General features: G+C 37.2%; 2 protein-coding genes across 4 annotated transcripts in view; one reads left to right on the plus strand and one right to left on the minus strand.

Moving 5' to 3' along the window:
* Positions 1-14,487, minus strand: part of LOC145671441 (transient receptor potential cation channel subfamily A member 1-like) — a 36,652-nt gene that overhangs the window by 20,952 nt on the left and 1,213 nt on the right. The gene's annotated exons all lie outside the window — the stretch shown is intronic.
* The window catches only part of Gart (trifunctional purine biosynthetic protein adenosine-3 Gart), a 67,215-nt gene continuing 61,524 nt past the window's right edge, over positions 8,797-14,487 (plus strand). The window contains exon 1 of one of the 3 annotated variants that reach the window (XM_081741385.1): positions 8,797-8,949. The gene's annotated coding sequence lies outside the window, so the exon portion shown is untranslated. Of the gene's footprint in view, positions 8,950-13,264; positions 13,654-13,944; positions 13,965-14,487 lie in introns of those variants that run through there. The other 2 variants (XM_081741384.1, XM_081741386.1) reach the window with 2 other exon arrangements.

Here is a 14,487-nt window from a genome sequence, read left to right on the forward strand (position 1 = left end):
ATATTGTAAACACTCCTAATTCCATAGTTAAACAGAGGAGGCATATATGCTGTTTACTTCCAACATTGCTCGGTACCCCCTCCCTTAGTCCTTTAGCTGAAACGTTATCTGGATGAACAATTCGGGAAGAGATTGATATGTGTATCTTTTCTTGGCCTGCATGTTTCCCAGACTTATGCTCTGCGACTTCTAGTTGTAAAGGGTGTTAAAACAAAAGTGAATGCTGAAAAATCTTTGTAAGACCTAAAAGTGAAAATTCGTATAGTTATTGTCCACATGCAATTTTGGTATTTCGGATGTTGCTACAAGAGTATTCGTTTGGACGTGAAAGAACCTCAGCTAGAACATGCGTTGAACAGCTGTACACATCGTCGTTATCAAAGTTAGTTGTATATGCTATTTTATAGTTGACTGGATTATAGCTTAGTACCCTTTCAGCACCGAGACTATATGAAACATGAACCTAAAATTAAGGAAGAATCCGAATCAACGTATTTTGTCCTCCCACCTGGAATCGAACTCGGGAACCCTTACACCACGATTTCTCAATCTGTGGTACGCGAGCCGTATTGGTGGTGCCGGTGGGAAACGTTAAGAACCATTGTCGTAGACCACAGGCATGCACGCTACCCACAAGACCAGCGGTGAGTGTATATACGCTATTTGATGTTGATACGACTTTGTTTGGAATCTATAACGATTGCAAATTTGCTACTCTTTAGATTCATCATATACATATAATCCAAACTTTCATTTCCACATAATGTACAATTTTGTTCTCTAAAATTCCTAGCATTGTACTTGACAGAGTCCGGACAAGGGTCCGAAATCCTGCGGGGATGGGGAAACTCAACCCACTTAATGGAATATCTAATTAATATATATATTTCATACATATTTAACACCCATTTTTGTTAGTTTAATAATTATGTTGATGTTAACTCCCCATGTCGAAGCATTGCAACGCGAAGATATTTTTCGCACTTCTATCCTACCGCCCCTCCCCCACTTCCACTGATTATTTCGCCTGAGGCCGGACAAGGGAATATTTCCCTTCATTACGCCACTGAACTTATAGATATAGATAGGTCTTACCTCTTAATATCTTCGCCACTGTGAGACTTTTCGATTCAACCTGTTGAACTTGCAGAGTGAGATAACAGAATCTTCTGCTTCCAAGGATCTTCGCATCGACATCTCCTGTATGACAGAAACTAATGCTTTCATGGAGGTAATAAAGCGAAGTGTATCATGTGAATTGCAGGTTGTCATCGTTTCATGATACTTCCTCACATGCACAAATTGCAAAGAAACACGCACAGGGAGAACTGCGCTAAATGACAAGATAACAATCGCCTCCATCGTTCTGCGAAAATAAAAAAGCCTCAAACAAACAAGGACCACGCCCGGTTGGGTAAAAGAGATCAAACTTCTTTTATTAATGTAAACTATAAAAATTACTGTTGCTTATCTATAAGATCTATAAGAAGAATATACATAGATGTAGAAATATATTATAATTATGTTTATACGGTCCTCAATCGTGGCCAAGTGTCTAACGAACATGCTTCGTGCGTGTGGTATCCGGTTCGGTACCCGGTGTAAGTCCTTGCCTCCGATAGAAACCTGACCTGGCTTATGGACTTTATTTTAACCCTTTGAGGACCATGCATAATATTGTTCTGAAAGAATAATTTTTTGGCGCATTTCTAATTAAGATTATTCTACAAGCTTTCATATGATACGTAGATCTATAGTTTAAGGAGGAATTTGCATACTGCATCAAATAATCTCCCGGGGAATAGAACCCGAGACACCTTGAACCTTCCCAGCTAGTCTAGTGACTACTACGTGTCTCTTTGGTGCATATGATCCCGAGTTCGATTCCCGGAGAGAGAGAGGACAAATCTTAATTTGACGATCATTCACTTTTATTAATTATCCGCCTTCTTTAGCCTAAAGGGTAATTGTTGGACGTTAAACTAAGAAAAAAAAAAATATTTTCAGATACGCCATGCAGCAACTGTGCTCGCGTATATAGACAGGTTTCATTGTATAACAATAGCTATAAACTGGCTATCTATGACCTAATATATATACCCTGTAATCACAGACCAACAGAAGATGAGGTAATATTTACTTCTTCTGGTGTAATGCATGAATACGTAGAAGTTAGACGTAGAGAATATGACAAAGAAATATAACAATCTTCTGAAGAAATTTTGTGAGCTTCCTAGTGGCTATGTGGAAAGCGCACACGCCTTTGGTGCAGTACATGTGGTTTGGGCCCCACGTTAAGCTGTAGGTTGGTTACGTCTCATATAGCCTTGCTGCTGAAAGAGACATCAAATCAAATCAAACTGAAGCAATTTTGAATCTTTGGGAAGAATTGCTCCCTTTGAATTCTGTTTCCGTATTAAGAAGAGAAACAGAAGTACACAGCACACTAAATGGAAGCTCAAGTGGTTCCGATCCCACATTAAGCTGTAGGTCCACATCTTGTATAGCCTTGCTGCTGAAATGGACACTAAACTCAAACCTAATAAACTGAAAGAACCCATAATAACTATAGTATTTTAATTACATTTTTATATGTAAGACAGCTGTTATTAAATTTAGTGATTTTAAGCACCTCTTTCACAGATGTGCATTTTGGCATACTTCTAACAAAATTCCTTAATAGAAGATAATACAATATTTTCATGTATACAGAAAATACGATTTGTACTTTACATTATATATATAAATACTATACACACTATACACTATAAACACTATATACACTATATAGATTGTCGCAATCGCAAGTTCAGTGCTTACATTGCAACAATTGCCAAAACCAGATTCACTAATATAATTATCATTATATTACTCAGTATGATTATTATAATCGTATTTTTCATAATGAAAATCATGAAATTTACTTTGCCTCGCGAAACCCATAATATTCGCCCAAGACACCCAGCGGTCTGCTGACCACATTTTGAGAATCACTGATCTAAGATAAAGATCTGTTAGAAGATATTTTTGAATATGAATGCACAATAAGTTAATTAGTCTTATTCGGAAGATCTCGATAAAGATTTGTCACAATATAAATTATATTATTTAAAAAGAATATAATGTAAAGACAAACTTACTGAATTTCACCATATTTGAACAAATGTTAACATGTTAATTTCAGTATTACTCCTTACGTGGGCAGTATTTCCTGTCTTCTCTTACGTAGCTATCAGTTTTTCATAATATATATACAAATAAATATCCATTAACAAAGTTGTTAATGGATTACCTTCGCGAGTGTTGTTGCTACAGTTGTGAAATCTCTGCTAGCAGTTTACAACATTCAAGAGACCCCATCGCATGAAAACTAGGCTATGGATAACACAACTCTTTTCCTTTTAAAATGTAGTGACACAATGTATACGGGTATATAATTAAATGTAGGAGTTGTTATGCATATTTTCTGAGAACGGATTATGATGTACGTACTAGCTGAAATGCCCATTCTTCGCACGAACAGAATAGGTTTGAGAAAAGTATTTGAATTCCTTATCCCATTAGGATACGCATGGGGCTGAACTGGATTCGAATGTCACCAAGAATGTCAATATTCACATAAGCGACCTCTCCCTCCCCCCCAAAAAAAAGAACTATGGGGTAAACAATACAAGGGTGGATTGGAAAGTTCATTGCCTGACTAGGAAAGATGCAATTATTTTATATTTGTATACATTAACTGCGTAGCTATATCCGTTGGTTGGGGGCGCGGTGGCTCAGTGGTAGAGCGTTTACCTCCGGTGCTTGGGGTCCCTGGTTCGATCCCAGCTCGCGCCGTGTGGATTTTGTGGTGGACAAACATCGTGCTCGTGGGTTTTCTCGGGGTTCTCCCGTTTCCTCCCACTTCTTTCATTCCACCACTTCATTCATTTCTCATCTTCACCGTCTCCTTTAGCCTAACCGGCAAAACTGTGGGACGTAAAACTTAAAGATTTTATTTTTTTAATCCGTTGCTAGTCACTGCGTACAATTTCACTTCTCTATTGTTTCAGGTAAGCAGTTTATAAGGCACTAAGTCAATTGAAGTGATGGAAATATGTGACATGGAGAAAATCGAGCATTGAGCTGTCATTAAGTACCTGAATAAAAAAGGCTTAACACTACAGGAAATTCATAAGGACAGGGTAGAGACACTAGGAGATTCCGCGTTCTCGTATTCCAAGGTGAAAAAGTAGGTAGCTTAATTTAAGAGTGACAGAAACAGCATTGAAGATGACTCCTGCAGTGACAGGCCTTCAACGTCGACCACTACAGAAAATATCAATAAAATTTGTGACCTGATTTTGAATGACTGCAGAATCAGAACCCAAGAGAACTGAGACTGTGAATATTTCCTATGAGCTAGCATTGTCAACGAATTAGGGTTTTCTAAGGTGTTTGCGAGATGGGGAACCCAAGGTGATTTCAGTTGAACACAAACGCAATCGACGAAACAACCTGGATCTTCTTCCCCCCCCCCCCCCCGTTAAAAAAAAGGCAAACAAGTTTTGTCAGCAAACAAGGTTATGACATCAATTTCTTGGGATGCTAGTGGCAACGTCCTAATTGATTTCTTGAAAAGAGAAAGACTGTTAATTCTGAATACTACTGCACTCTTCTGTGATGTTTGTGTGAGGAAAAATCAGAATTAAAAGCCTAGAAATGCTCCGAAGAAAGGAATTATTTCACTAAGGCAGTGCGCGCGTTCAGACGTTCCTTCCATCCATAGTAGAAATTCATTCCTGTGGGTTCGAACTGTAGCCGCACCCACCCTATTTGCCGGATGTGGCCTCTTCAGACTTTCACTTGTTTAGAAACCAGAAAAGTTTTTTGGGGTGAGTGGGGTGGGGGGAGTCAGAGATTTTCTTCGGATGCAGAATTAAAAAGTGCTGTACTGGGATGTTTTGCAGGGCACGAGAAATCATTAAAAAAAAAAAAAAAAAAAAAAAAAAAAGTGGCAGGTATAGAAGCGTTACCGGAGTGTGGCGTAAATGTATCTCGGTCGAGGGGTATTACGTAGAAAAATAAAATATAATTTATCTAAATATTTTCTAATTTTGTACGTCAGGACACGAACTTTTCAATCCATCCTCGTATCATCCATCTTCACTGTTGATGACGTCACGTTTATGCTCCTGTCTTCCCATCTTACTAGCACATCTATTCTTGATACTGTTCACTCACATTATACCTACAAAATTTATTTTTGGACCAAAATATAACTTGATAATCATTGTAAAAAGTCCACTAATCAACGGCTATGTTATACTTTACAAAGTTGTGACAACTAAGAAGATCGGAAATTATTAAGCGAACATTTCTTCTCGTTCCATAGACACCAATTTCCGATTTTGAAAAAAAAGAAAGAAAAAGAAAAGAAAAGAAAGAAAAGAGAAAACTTTCATAATGTTATATTAACAATGGAAAAGAACAGTAAGGCGTATACAGAATACATTGAAAATTTATTATCTGATATACAGGCGGTATACGCCACTCTGTTATTTACATCCATTTGCCTAATAATGCTAATTCGCACATGTCTCTTACTCCCCTTTGACATTAAGGTGACGACAACATATATATTTGTATGTTCGTGAAAGGATCAGTGTGGAAGAATCGACATATATAACGACTGCTATACGCCAAAATCTCAGAACGCTGCTTGAAAACCAATCACTGCTAATCAAAGCGCAAGAAGGAGAATCCTCTACAAATTAATATTTGATCACTGATCCTTTCACGAGTGACGTGGACTGCTTGAGGAGAACAAAAGTTTAGCTGAACTTTCTTCTGTTGCAAATCTCAACTCCAGTTCACAAACAAGTGTCTAAATTAGTATCGATTATCCGTGACTGAATAATATCCCAATCCGAACAGAAAAGCTTTTAAATTGTTAATGGCTTTTATCTTGTTTTGAAATGGGAATCTATTGTTCTGTCTAATTAGGCTGGGCAAAATACAGGAACCCTGGACGTTGATGTCGCTTCACGTCTTGCAATTTCAACATTGGATCAAGTAATGTATAAGATTTTGGCAAATAATCAGAAGCAAGACTACATTGCGTTCACAAAAATTACTTCTCAGAGAAAATTTTAAATAGTTATGTAACTGTAAATATTTACCATTCGCCAAATACTCGAAAAGAAGTGGGAATACAATACCCCGGTACATCAACTATTTATTGATTTTAGAAAGGCTTACGACTCGGTTAGGAGAGAAACATTATACAACGTTCTTACAGAACTTGGAATACCGAGAAAGCTAATTAGATTAATTAAGATATGTTTAAGTGAATCCCAAAGTAAAGTCCGGGTAGGAAAATTTTTGTCCACGAGCTTCCACGTTGAAAATGGCCTGAAACAAGGAGATGCGTTGTCGCCATTATTATTTAACTTTGTGCTGGAATATGCCATAAGGAAAATCAAAGATAGCAACCAGGGCCTAGAGTTGAACGGCATTCACCAGGTTATGGCACATGCTGATGATGTAAATTTAATAGGGGATGATAGGAGAACAGTAGAAATAAATGCAGAGATCTTATTAAACGCTTGCAGGGACATGGGTTTAGAAGTAAATGCAGAGAAAACTAAATACATGGAAGTGCGTCGGGACCGTAATACGGCAAATTGTGGAGGCGTTAAAATATTAAATAATGCTTTTGATAAAGTGGATACTTTCAAATATTTAGGATCAATATTAACAGACGAAAATCATATTCACGAAGAAATTAAATGTCGACTAAAAGCAGGGAATTCGTGTTACTATTCGGTTCAAAATCTCTTGTCGTCGCGAATTCTGTCGAGGAATTTGAAGCATAAAATATATAAAACGATAATCATGCCTGTTGTTCTGTATGGTTGTGAAACATGGTCGCTTACTCTGAGGGAAGAACATAGACTGAAAGTATTTGAGAACAGGATTCTGAGAAGAATATTCGGACCCAAGAAGAACGAGAATGGGGAATGGCGGAAGCTTCATAACGAGGAGCTACATAGTTTATACGGTTTACCCAACATTGTTAGGGTCGTCAAGTCTAGGAGGCTTAGGTGGGCAGGTCATGTAGCTAGAATGGAAGAAAGTAGAAACGCTTTCAAAGTCTTGACTGGTAGACCCATAGAAAAACGACCATTAGGAAGACCTAGGCGCAGATGGGAGGAAAATATTAAGATGGATCTCGCAGAGATATGAATACAAAGTAGAAACTGGATGCAATTAGCTAAGGATAGAAGTCAGTGGAGAGCTTTTGTGAACGCGGCACTGAACCTCCGGGTTCCATAGGCCATAGAGTTAGTTAGTTAGTTATGTAACTGTAAAATTTCAAAACTGTGAGAATAGAAGTAATTTTTAAATCAGTAATTTCAATTATAAATGCAAAGAACAAATAATGTTAATAATAAAAATCTAAATGGTGTGTGGTGCTTTCTACTTTGCAATCCGCAACCATTTCTCTCTGTCTTTTGATGGTTCCTCAGCATCGAAAGGTTGAAAACGCCGCACATGGTGTTTGTCCACCACAACGTCACGTGGCGGAAGCTGGAATCGAACCAGGGGCCCCACGCACCAGAGATAAAAATGAAATGAAAACTTTCTGTTTGACGTCGCACGATTATACCTGTAAGGCTAAGGGAGACGGATGATTAAGGGAAGTGAATGATGATGGAAGAACTGGTGAAATGGCAATGTGAGAGGAAAGCGGAGTACCAAGAAAACCCAATGAACCGATGCTGTCCACCACAAACTTAGGCTTACTTGGCCGAAAATCAAACCAGGAACCTCTTATACCAAAGGTAAGCGCTCTACAACTGAGGCACCGTGTCCCTTCACTAGAAGTGAGTGCTTAACCCCAGACACCATGAGCCATATATACTTCATATATTCTGTATATATATATATATATACAGGATGTTCCAAATGTAGGTATAGACCTACAATACCGTACTGATCAGCTCATTACATTTTATATTGTTTCTTATTGTTATCCATCAGGTAGACTTGCTTTATTATTTGTTCTTAAAACTTCTTTACTTATATGTTAAGCTCGGGACAGGTGAAGCAAATAAACCCATAAACTAGAATGTTGTACTTGATCAATGCAGGGGTATATCTACTTTTGGACCACCCTGACACAATTGAAATCTGAAATTTTTATTTTGACTCATTTTGAAACCCCCTGTACTTGTTAATAACTGTTCACTAGAACGATTGCACATTATTAAAATATTTATAACTTTCACCACGTTCGTCCAAAGTTCATTTTATATCCGAAACAGGCATGGAGACGCCGATCCCTCACTTCAAAAATATATCGATTGTGTACCTCCACTTCCTAAAAAGTTACAATGGGCAAAGATAGGCACGGGGGACGGCATAACGTCATGTTCCCCCTTATCTTTTCAGATCCATTTTCAATCCTGATCCGAAGCATCTATGAACATCATATGAGTATCAATGCTGCCAGGCCAGTGCCTACTTCCTAAAGCAGCAACCAAGTGGGATAGCATTATTTCAGCCTCACCAGTTCAATATACTAAATACTTAGTCTTAAAATAATTACGTCAGTCATTCTTATCTTGACCTATGTTCATTTAACGTAACTTTCATCATCGGTTTCTGACGTTCCAACATTGATGTAAAAATGATGTAAAAGAAAAAAAGTTACTTATCAGTCAAGTTGCATAAATTTAACCTTTAAGGGTAGATTCCGAAATAGAAATGGAAATATAACTGTTTTGCGTAATATAAGAAAGATAAAAGTTTGACAGAAAAGGCTACCTCTTATACTAGGTTTCATAATGTCAATTTATATTCAGTGAATAGCTTTAAACAGGTGTTAACCGAAGTACTGCATACTGGAATTCAAATTATACACATTATATTCGTAATTACAGTATTAAATTAACAAAACAGAATGTAAGTACCTTACTTATAGACATTTAGTGTATTTAATTGACAGATACATAATTTATCATTTCTTTTTGGATCAAAAGATCAAATATAATATAGTTCACGCCAGGGGCGGATCCAGGACCGACTTCTGAGGGGGGTTGTCATATTGCTACTTTTAAGGGCTCCAAACTTTGGGATGGGTTTTATTCATATATATAAAATAAGAAAGTTTCCTCTTCTGGGGGGAAAACGATCGCCCAGATCGCCCCCCTGGATCCGCCCCTGGGTCAGGCAAAATTTTCTTGTACGCCTTATATCTGTAGAACTACATGTACTGTAGCCAAACCCAAACTATCACTTAACTCAGTATAATGTGCTTAATACGTAAAAAAAAATTCAAAAAAAACTTAATTTAGGGTCCGTTCAAAAATTTTGTAGCCCCTGATCCAAAAACTAATTATTGGCCAAGGTCGCAATCTTTTGATCCATTTTTGGATAATTCTTAAAATTCTTATTGATGAAGATAATTGGATTCTTTTAAATTATTTTCACATGAAATTGCATTAACTCAGAGCTGTTTCTGAGGTTTTTTTTTTTTTTTTTTTTTTTTTTTTTTTTTTTTTTTTTTTTTTTTTAAGAAGTATATATTGATAGGCGGTTGGTATAAACTGAAGGAATCCATGAATAAGGCTCCCAGACGTCTCGGTTTAGCCGGGCCACTCCGGGTTTGTCATAATCTGCCCTCTCCCCGCAAATGCTCGAAACTCCAAATGTGCCGAGATTCCCTCTTAAACATAAGTTAATATCATTCGTGCCATATTTACAGGTCCCGCTTTTATTAGTAATCAATACTCAACTGATAGGAAGAATATATTCTTTTGTCACTCGTATACAACTATGAATATACTGTAAATCTTTATAGTGTTCTGGGTTTTCGTCTAGAAATATGTTAGCCCTATCCATGAATAGACTCGATAACTGTATATTTGCATTCTGTAGGCAACAAACTGATGATCATTTGAAATAGAAAAAGTAAGTTTTGAGATACCTTGTGGTGAGACGTGATAGAAGACGATGCGAAATTGGGAGGAACGTCTTCAGATGCACTTAGGATAATAATAATAATAATAATAATAATAATAATAATAATAATAATAATAATAATAATAATAATAATAATAATAAAAAAGAGTTTTTCAGTCCTCTGGTGGAGTGCGCCTAGAGACAGTCACACCCTTAGGCTCATGTTCGACATCGTTCTTTAATATACAGGGTGTTTCAAAACAACAGCGACAACGTTTGGGAGGTGATTCCTGGCACAAAGATAAGACGAAAAGTATAGACCAACTTGGGTGCACAAATGCTTCCTTTCGGAGTTATAAGCTCCCGAAAATATGAAAAAAATAAACTTTAGAGGAGGTCCATAGTTCGAAAACTATGAGACGTACGGTAGTCGGGTCAAGACTTCTCTTAGGAAGTAATATGTGCCCTATCCAAAACTGCATGTTTCAGAATCCTAAAGTACTTCCATAACAATTTTTATAGAGCGAGTTTGTGATTGCTTCAAATTATATGCCCGTAGCCAAACTCAATCTTGAGTCCATAATTGATTGATTGTTTTTTTTTTTTTCTTCTCTTATTTTGGGAAGGGACAAAAGATGCCCCTATAACTCATGAAATTCATAACCGGTCAGATCTCAGATGGCAGACAGATGGCTATGCACGGTCAGCCCATTAATTATAGTCGACTATATTTCTGGTTTTCTGGGCTTGAGTTCTCCAACTCTTTAATTAAGTTAGCTCCCCAGTTGCCTCCTGATGCTGTTAAGTGCCACCGCGAATATAGCACATCTAAGCCGCGGTCACTTCGCATAAACAGAAGCTTAATAACCCTTAAGTTCTTATATATTAGCAGAATCCCGTTCTTCCCACGAGCTGGCATCGGAAGTCTTACTGTTCGTCTGAGCAACCCCGAAAACTATGAATTCGACACTAATATCGGTCATTTTAGATCATTTTAAAACATCTTCCCTAAGATGCACTGACAAAGTGAAATTATAAAAACCATCCCAGGCACAAACCTATTGAAAATTTGATCGAGATCGGTCGGATGGTTCAAGAGGTATGAAGACACAAACATAGTCATATATATATACAGTAAAACCTGCCTTCAACGGACCCTTTATTAAACGGAAAACTGTCTTAAACGGAAATATTTCACGGTCCCATGAATTTTGGAGTAAAAAACGTGTAAAAGACCCTTCATTAAGCGAAACTGTGTTATGCGGACAACGGAAAGCAAAATAAAACTAACGGAAAATTCTGAGTTTCAGACTACACGGATTAGAAATTTTTTTAGACATCATGTGAGAGGGCTAACATATACATTAAACTGTCTGCGATAAATTCTTCGTTCTTTTCTTAAATCTTTATGGACAATGTTGACCTTTGTCAATCATTACTCATATTCACCGGGATTTCACCCCCACAAGTTTCAGCTGTTCCTTCGGACCATGTCAGCTGTCAGTCTTCTTTGTATCAGCGTACTTCAGTTCCGCTTGTGTAGCGACTAGCGGCAGCCGACAAAAATTAGGAGAAAACTGACAAAACAAGGTTCTGGAAAATAGGAATTGACGCAACAAAGCAGGAATTAAATATCGCTATCACGTGTCGTAAAACAAGTAGGAAAGAGTTCAGAGGACTTTCAAAATTCCAGAGGAAGCTTTTCAGTATCCTGAACTATACCGCAGCCAAGCAGCAATATATACGGAAAATCCTGCTTGACTACTGGGAAAAATAAACAAAACGTTTTTTGTGTATTAATCCGTACAAGGAATAAGTACTGTAATTGAACAAGTTACGTACACCTATATATATTCTCAGTATATCCGTTATAAGCATTTTTTTAAAGGAAAGGTCTACCTCCATTAAGCGGAAACCTGACTTTAACGGAATTTTTTGCGGGTCCCGCTCGATTCCGCTGAAGACAGATATATATATATATATATATATATATATATATATATATATATATATATATATATATATATATATATATATATATATATAGAGAGAGAGAGAGAGAGAGATTTAACATCCATTTTCTTTCTTAATGTTCTCCATTCGCAGCCGCAGATAGTAAATTTTTATGCATAATATGTAAAGTAAAGAGAAAGAGGTCAAAAAGATTAAAAATACAGTATATTCCTACAATATGCTGAAATCTTATGTAGCGTTAGAGTTTCTGGGAAGTAAGTTCTTTAACATGACTGTACAATACCTCTTTTTATGTGATAATTTTTATTTATTAAGAAAAAAAACATCTCAATATCTGGAATCATAAATGGAATAAACCAACGTTTCTCGACCTTTCTTCCTTTGGGGCACACCAAAGTACGTTTTAAACTTTCGCGACACCCTTGCATGTGATTTTTCCCTAGATGCAAAAAAGTAAACAAAAGTACAATATATTTCTAAAAATTACGGAACGACTGTGAGATACAAATCTCAGAAGCAAATTACATAAGACTCTTGAACAGAAACATATTAACATAAACGAAACTTATGACTCTTCCAAGCAGGAATATGAGACTTTCTAAGTGAGCGGCCTCGCGTAGGCCCTCCCCGCTAGTCTAGTGGCTAGTACGGGGTCACGGGTTCGATTCCCGGTGGGAGAGCCTTTGGAATTTTAACTGTCCTGGATATGTATGCTTTCGTGTCCCTATCAAATTTAGTAATGGTCCAAGAGACTTTGTATACGAGGAAACTCGGGTTGCGCAGGAAACTAAAGTAAGATCAGTTGATCTTTTATAAAAATAAAAAAGCATAACGTAGTCACTAACTACGGGTTCGATTCCCGGTGGATGCACTCGGTCGAAAAAGTATAAAAAGCATTTTTAGGCCAGCCATCTTGAATGAAGTTTTCCTCATTAACACCAGGCATATGCCGGGGTGGTACCTAACTTAAAGTTCCCAGGCCGCTTCCTTCCTTCCCCAATCCTTTCTTCCTTCCTTTTCTCCGGATAATGTGCTCGCCGAGGGACGTCATCCCTCATATATATGACGGGCTAAATGGCCATAAATTCTAATCTTAAGCTTTCCAGCTTAAAACTTGGAAGATAAGTCTAAAATCAAGTCGCTTGGCGATAACTTTTTATTTTCTTCTAAAGATAATTTCTTTGTGGGCGACGCACCTGACATGTATTCGCAACACACCAATGTCTCGCGACACAGTGGTTGAGGAACGCTGGAACAAACACACTACCACACACTACATGTAAGCAGATAGGATAATATCCATTTTCGACATCTACGTCCTTGTAAAAGGACGAAGGGTTGGGCCGGGTCATCCCCTCGTATCCACCACTCAAGAGTTCTTGGTGGTATAATATTTATTTAAGTAAATTTTTGGAAGAAAACCGCACCCAGTAACTTGCGAATTATTTCAGAAGTTCACAAATTATAACGTACGCCACTTATAAAAAATTATCTTCAACTTGACTATGTGGAATGTTGTTCTGTCCACTGCATCCACTCTTTCCAACAAGTGTTAAACCATTATCAGTTTTAACCTTGAACTCTCCAATCATAGATACTTTTGAAATGAGCCTGTTTGCCCCCCAGTAATCTACGATCTCGTGTCTCTTCGCTCTTGTTCTCCTTCAAGTTCAGCTCATCCGAAGCTAGAAGCACGTGAAGTTTCGTCTCGCCTTTAGAAACAAAATACAGGTAAATTATAGCATTTCTATTTGTGTTTGGTACTGTATTACACAGACAGTCTGTGCTGTATTACAACTTCGGTTTGTAGCCCTCAATGCCGCCAAGTTTAAAATCGACGTCTAAGAGTTAATCTGTAACCAAGCTGTTAATCCGGTTTATCTTGTTTGCTAGTCAAATAATCAAAGACTCCTACTTACTAACGATGCCAAAGAGACTATAAGCAGCTATTAGACTCTATCCTTATAATCCACGTGAAAAAGAATCTCATCCACGTGTGTAAATTTGTCGGCCACCTGTTATATTTACCTTTGCACTAAATAGTAAGTGTACTTTCACTGTAGCTATTCTTTATATATGTGGAGCACGTATAAATAGTTACCTTTTGTGCAGGTTAAGATTGAACAAACTACTCGAAATATTGAAAAATTATGATTCTTCCACTAATCTTGTGCTTCTGCAAACTACTTGTTATGACTGATATGACAGTACAGTTGGCACAGGTGAACTTGAGGGAGACACCAGAAATTTCTTTTTAAAAGTTCTGGCTCTATCTTATTTTAGGTCCGCATAGAATTTGCAAAATTTAATGAATGAATATTACCTTTTATTTCAGAAGAGCAATGGGTGCTGGTGTAGTTTTGGCGCACCACATTTTGGAAGATTTAGAGGTGAAATTCAATACTTTGTATGAAAAGATATATTTATAGGGAACATATTTCTGCTGGCGACAAAATTTTATACAAAGTAATACAGCTGTATTTCAGGTTTACAAGTGTAGGGTTACTAGTGTAAAATCATTACAAGTGCTTTACGGTGAATAAAATAAGTGAGTGCATATGAAAA

This window comes from Thermobia domestica, chromosome 15 (genome assembly GCF_964235325.1).
Source record: "Thermobia domestica chromosome 15, izTheDome1.hap1.1, whole genome shotgun sequence".
In the NCBI taxonomy this organism is placed as follows: domain Eukaryota; kingdom Metazoa; phylum Arthropoda; class Insecta; order Zygentoma; family Lepismatidae; genus Thermobia; species Thermobia domestica.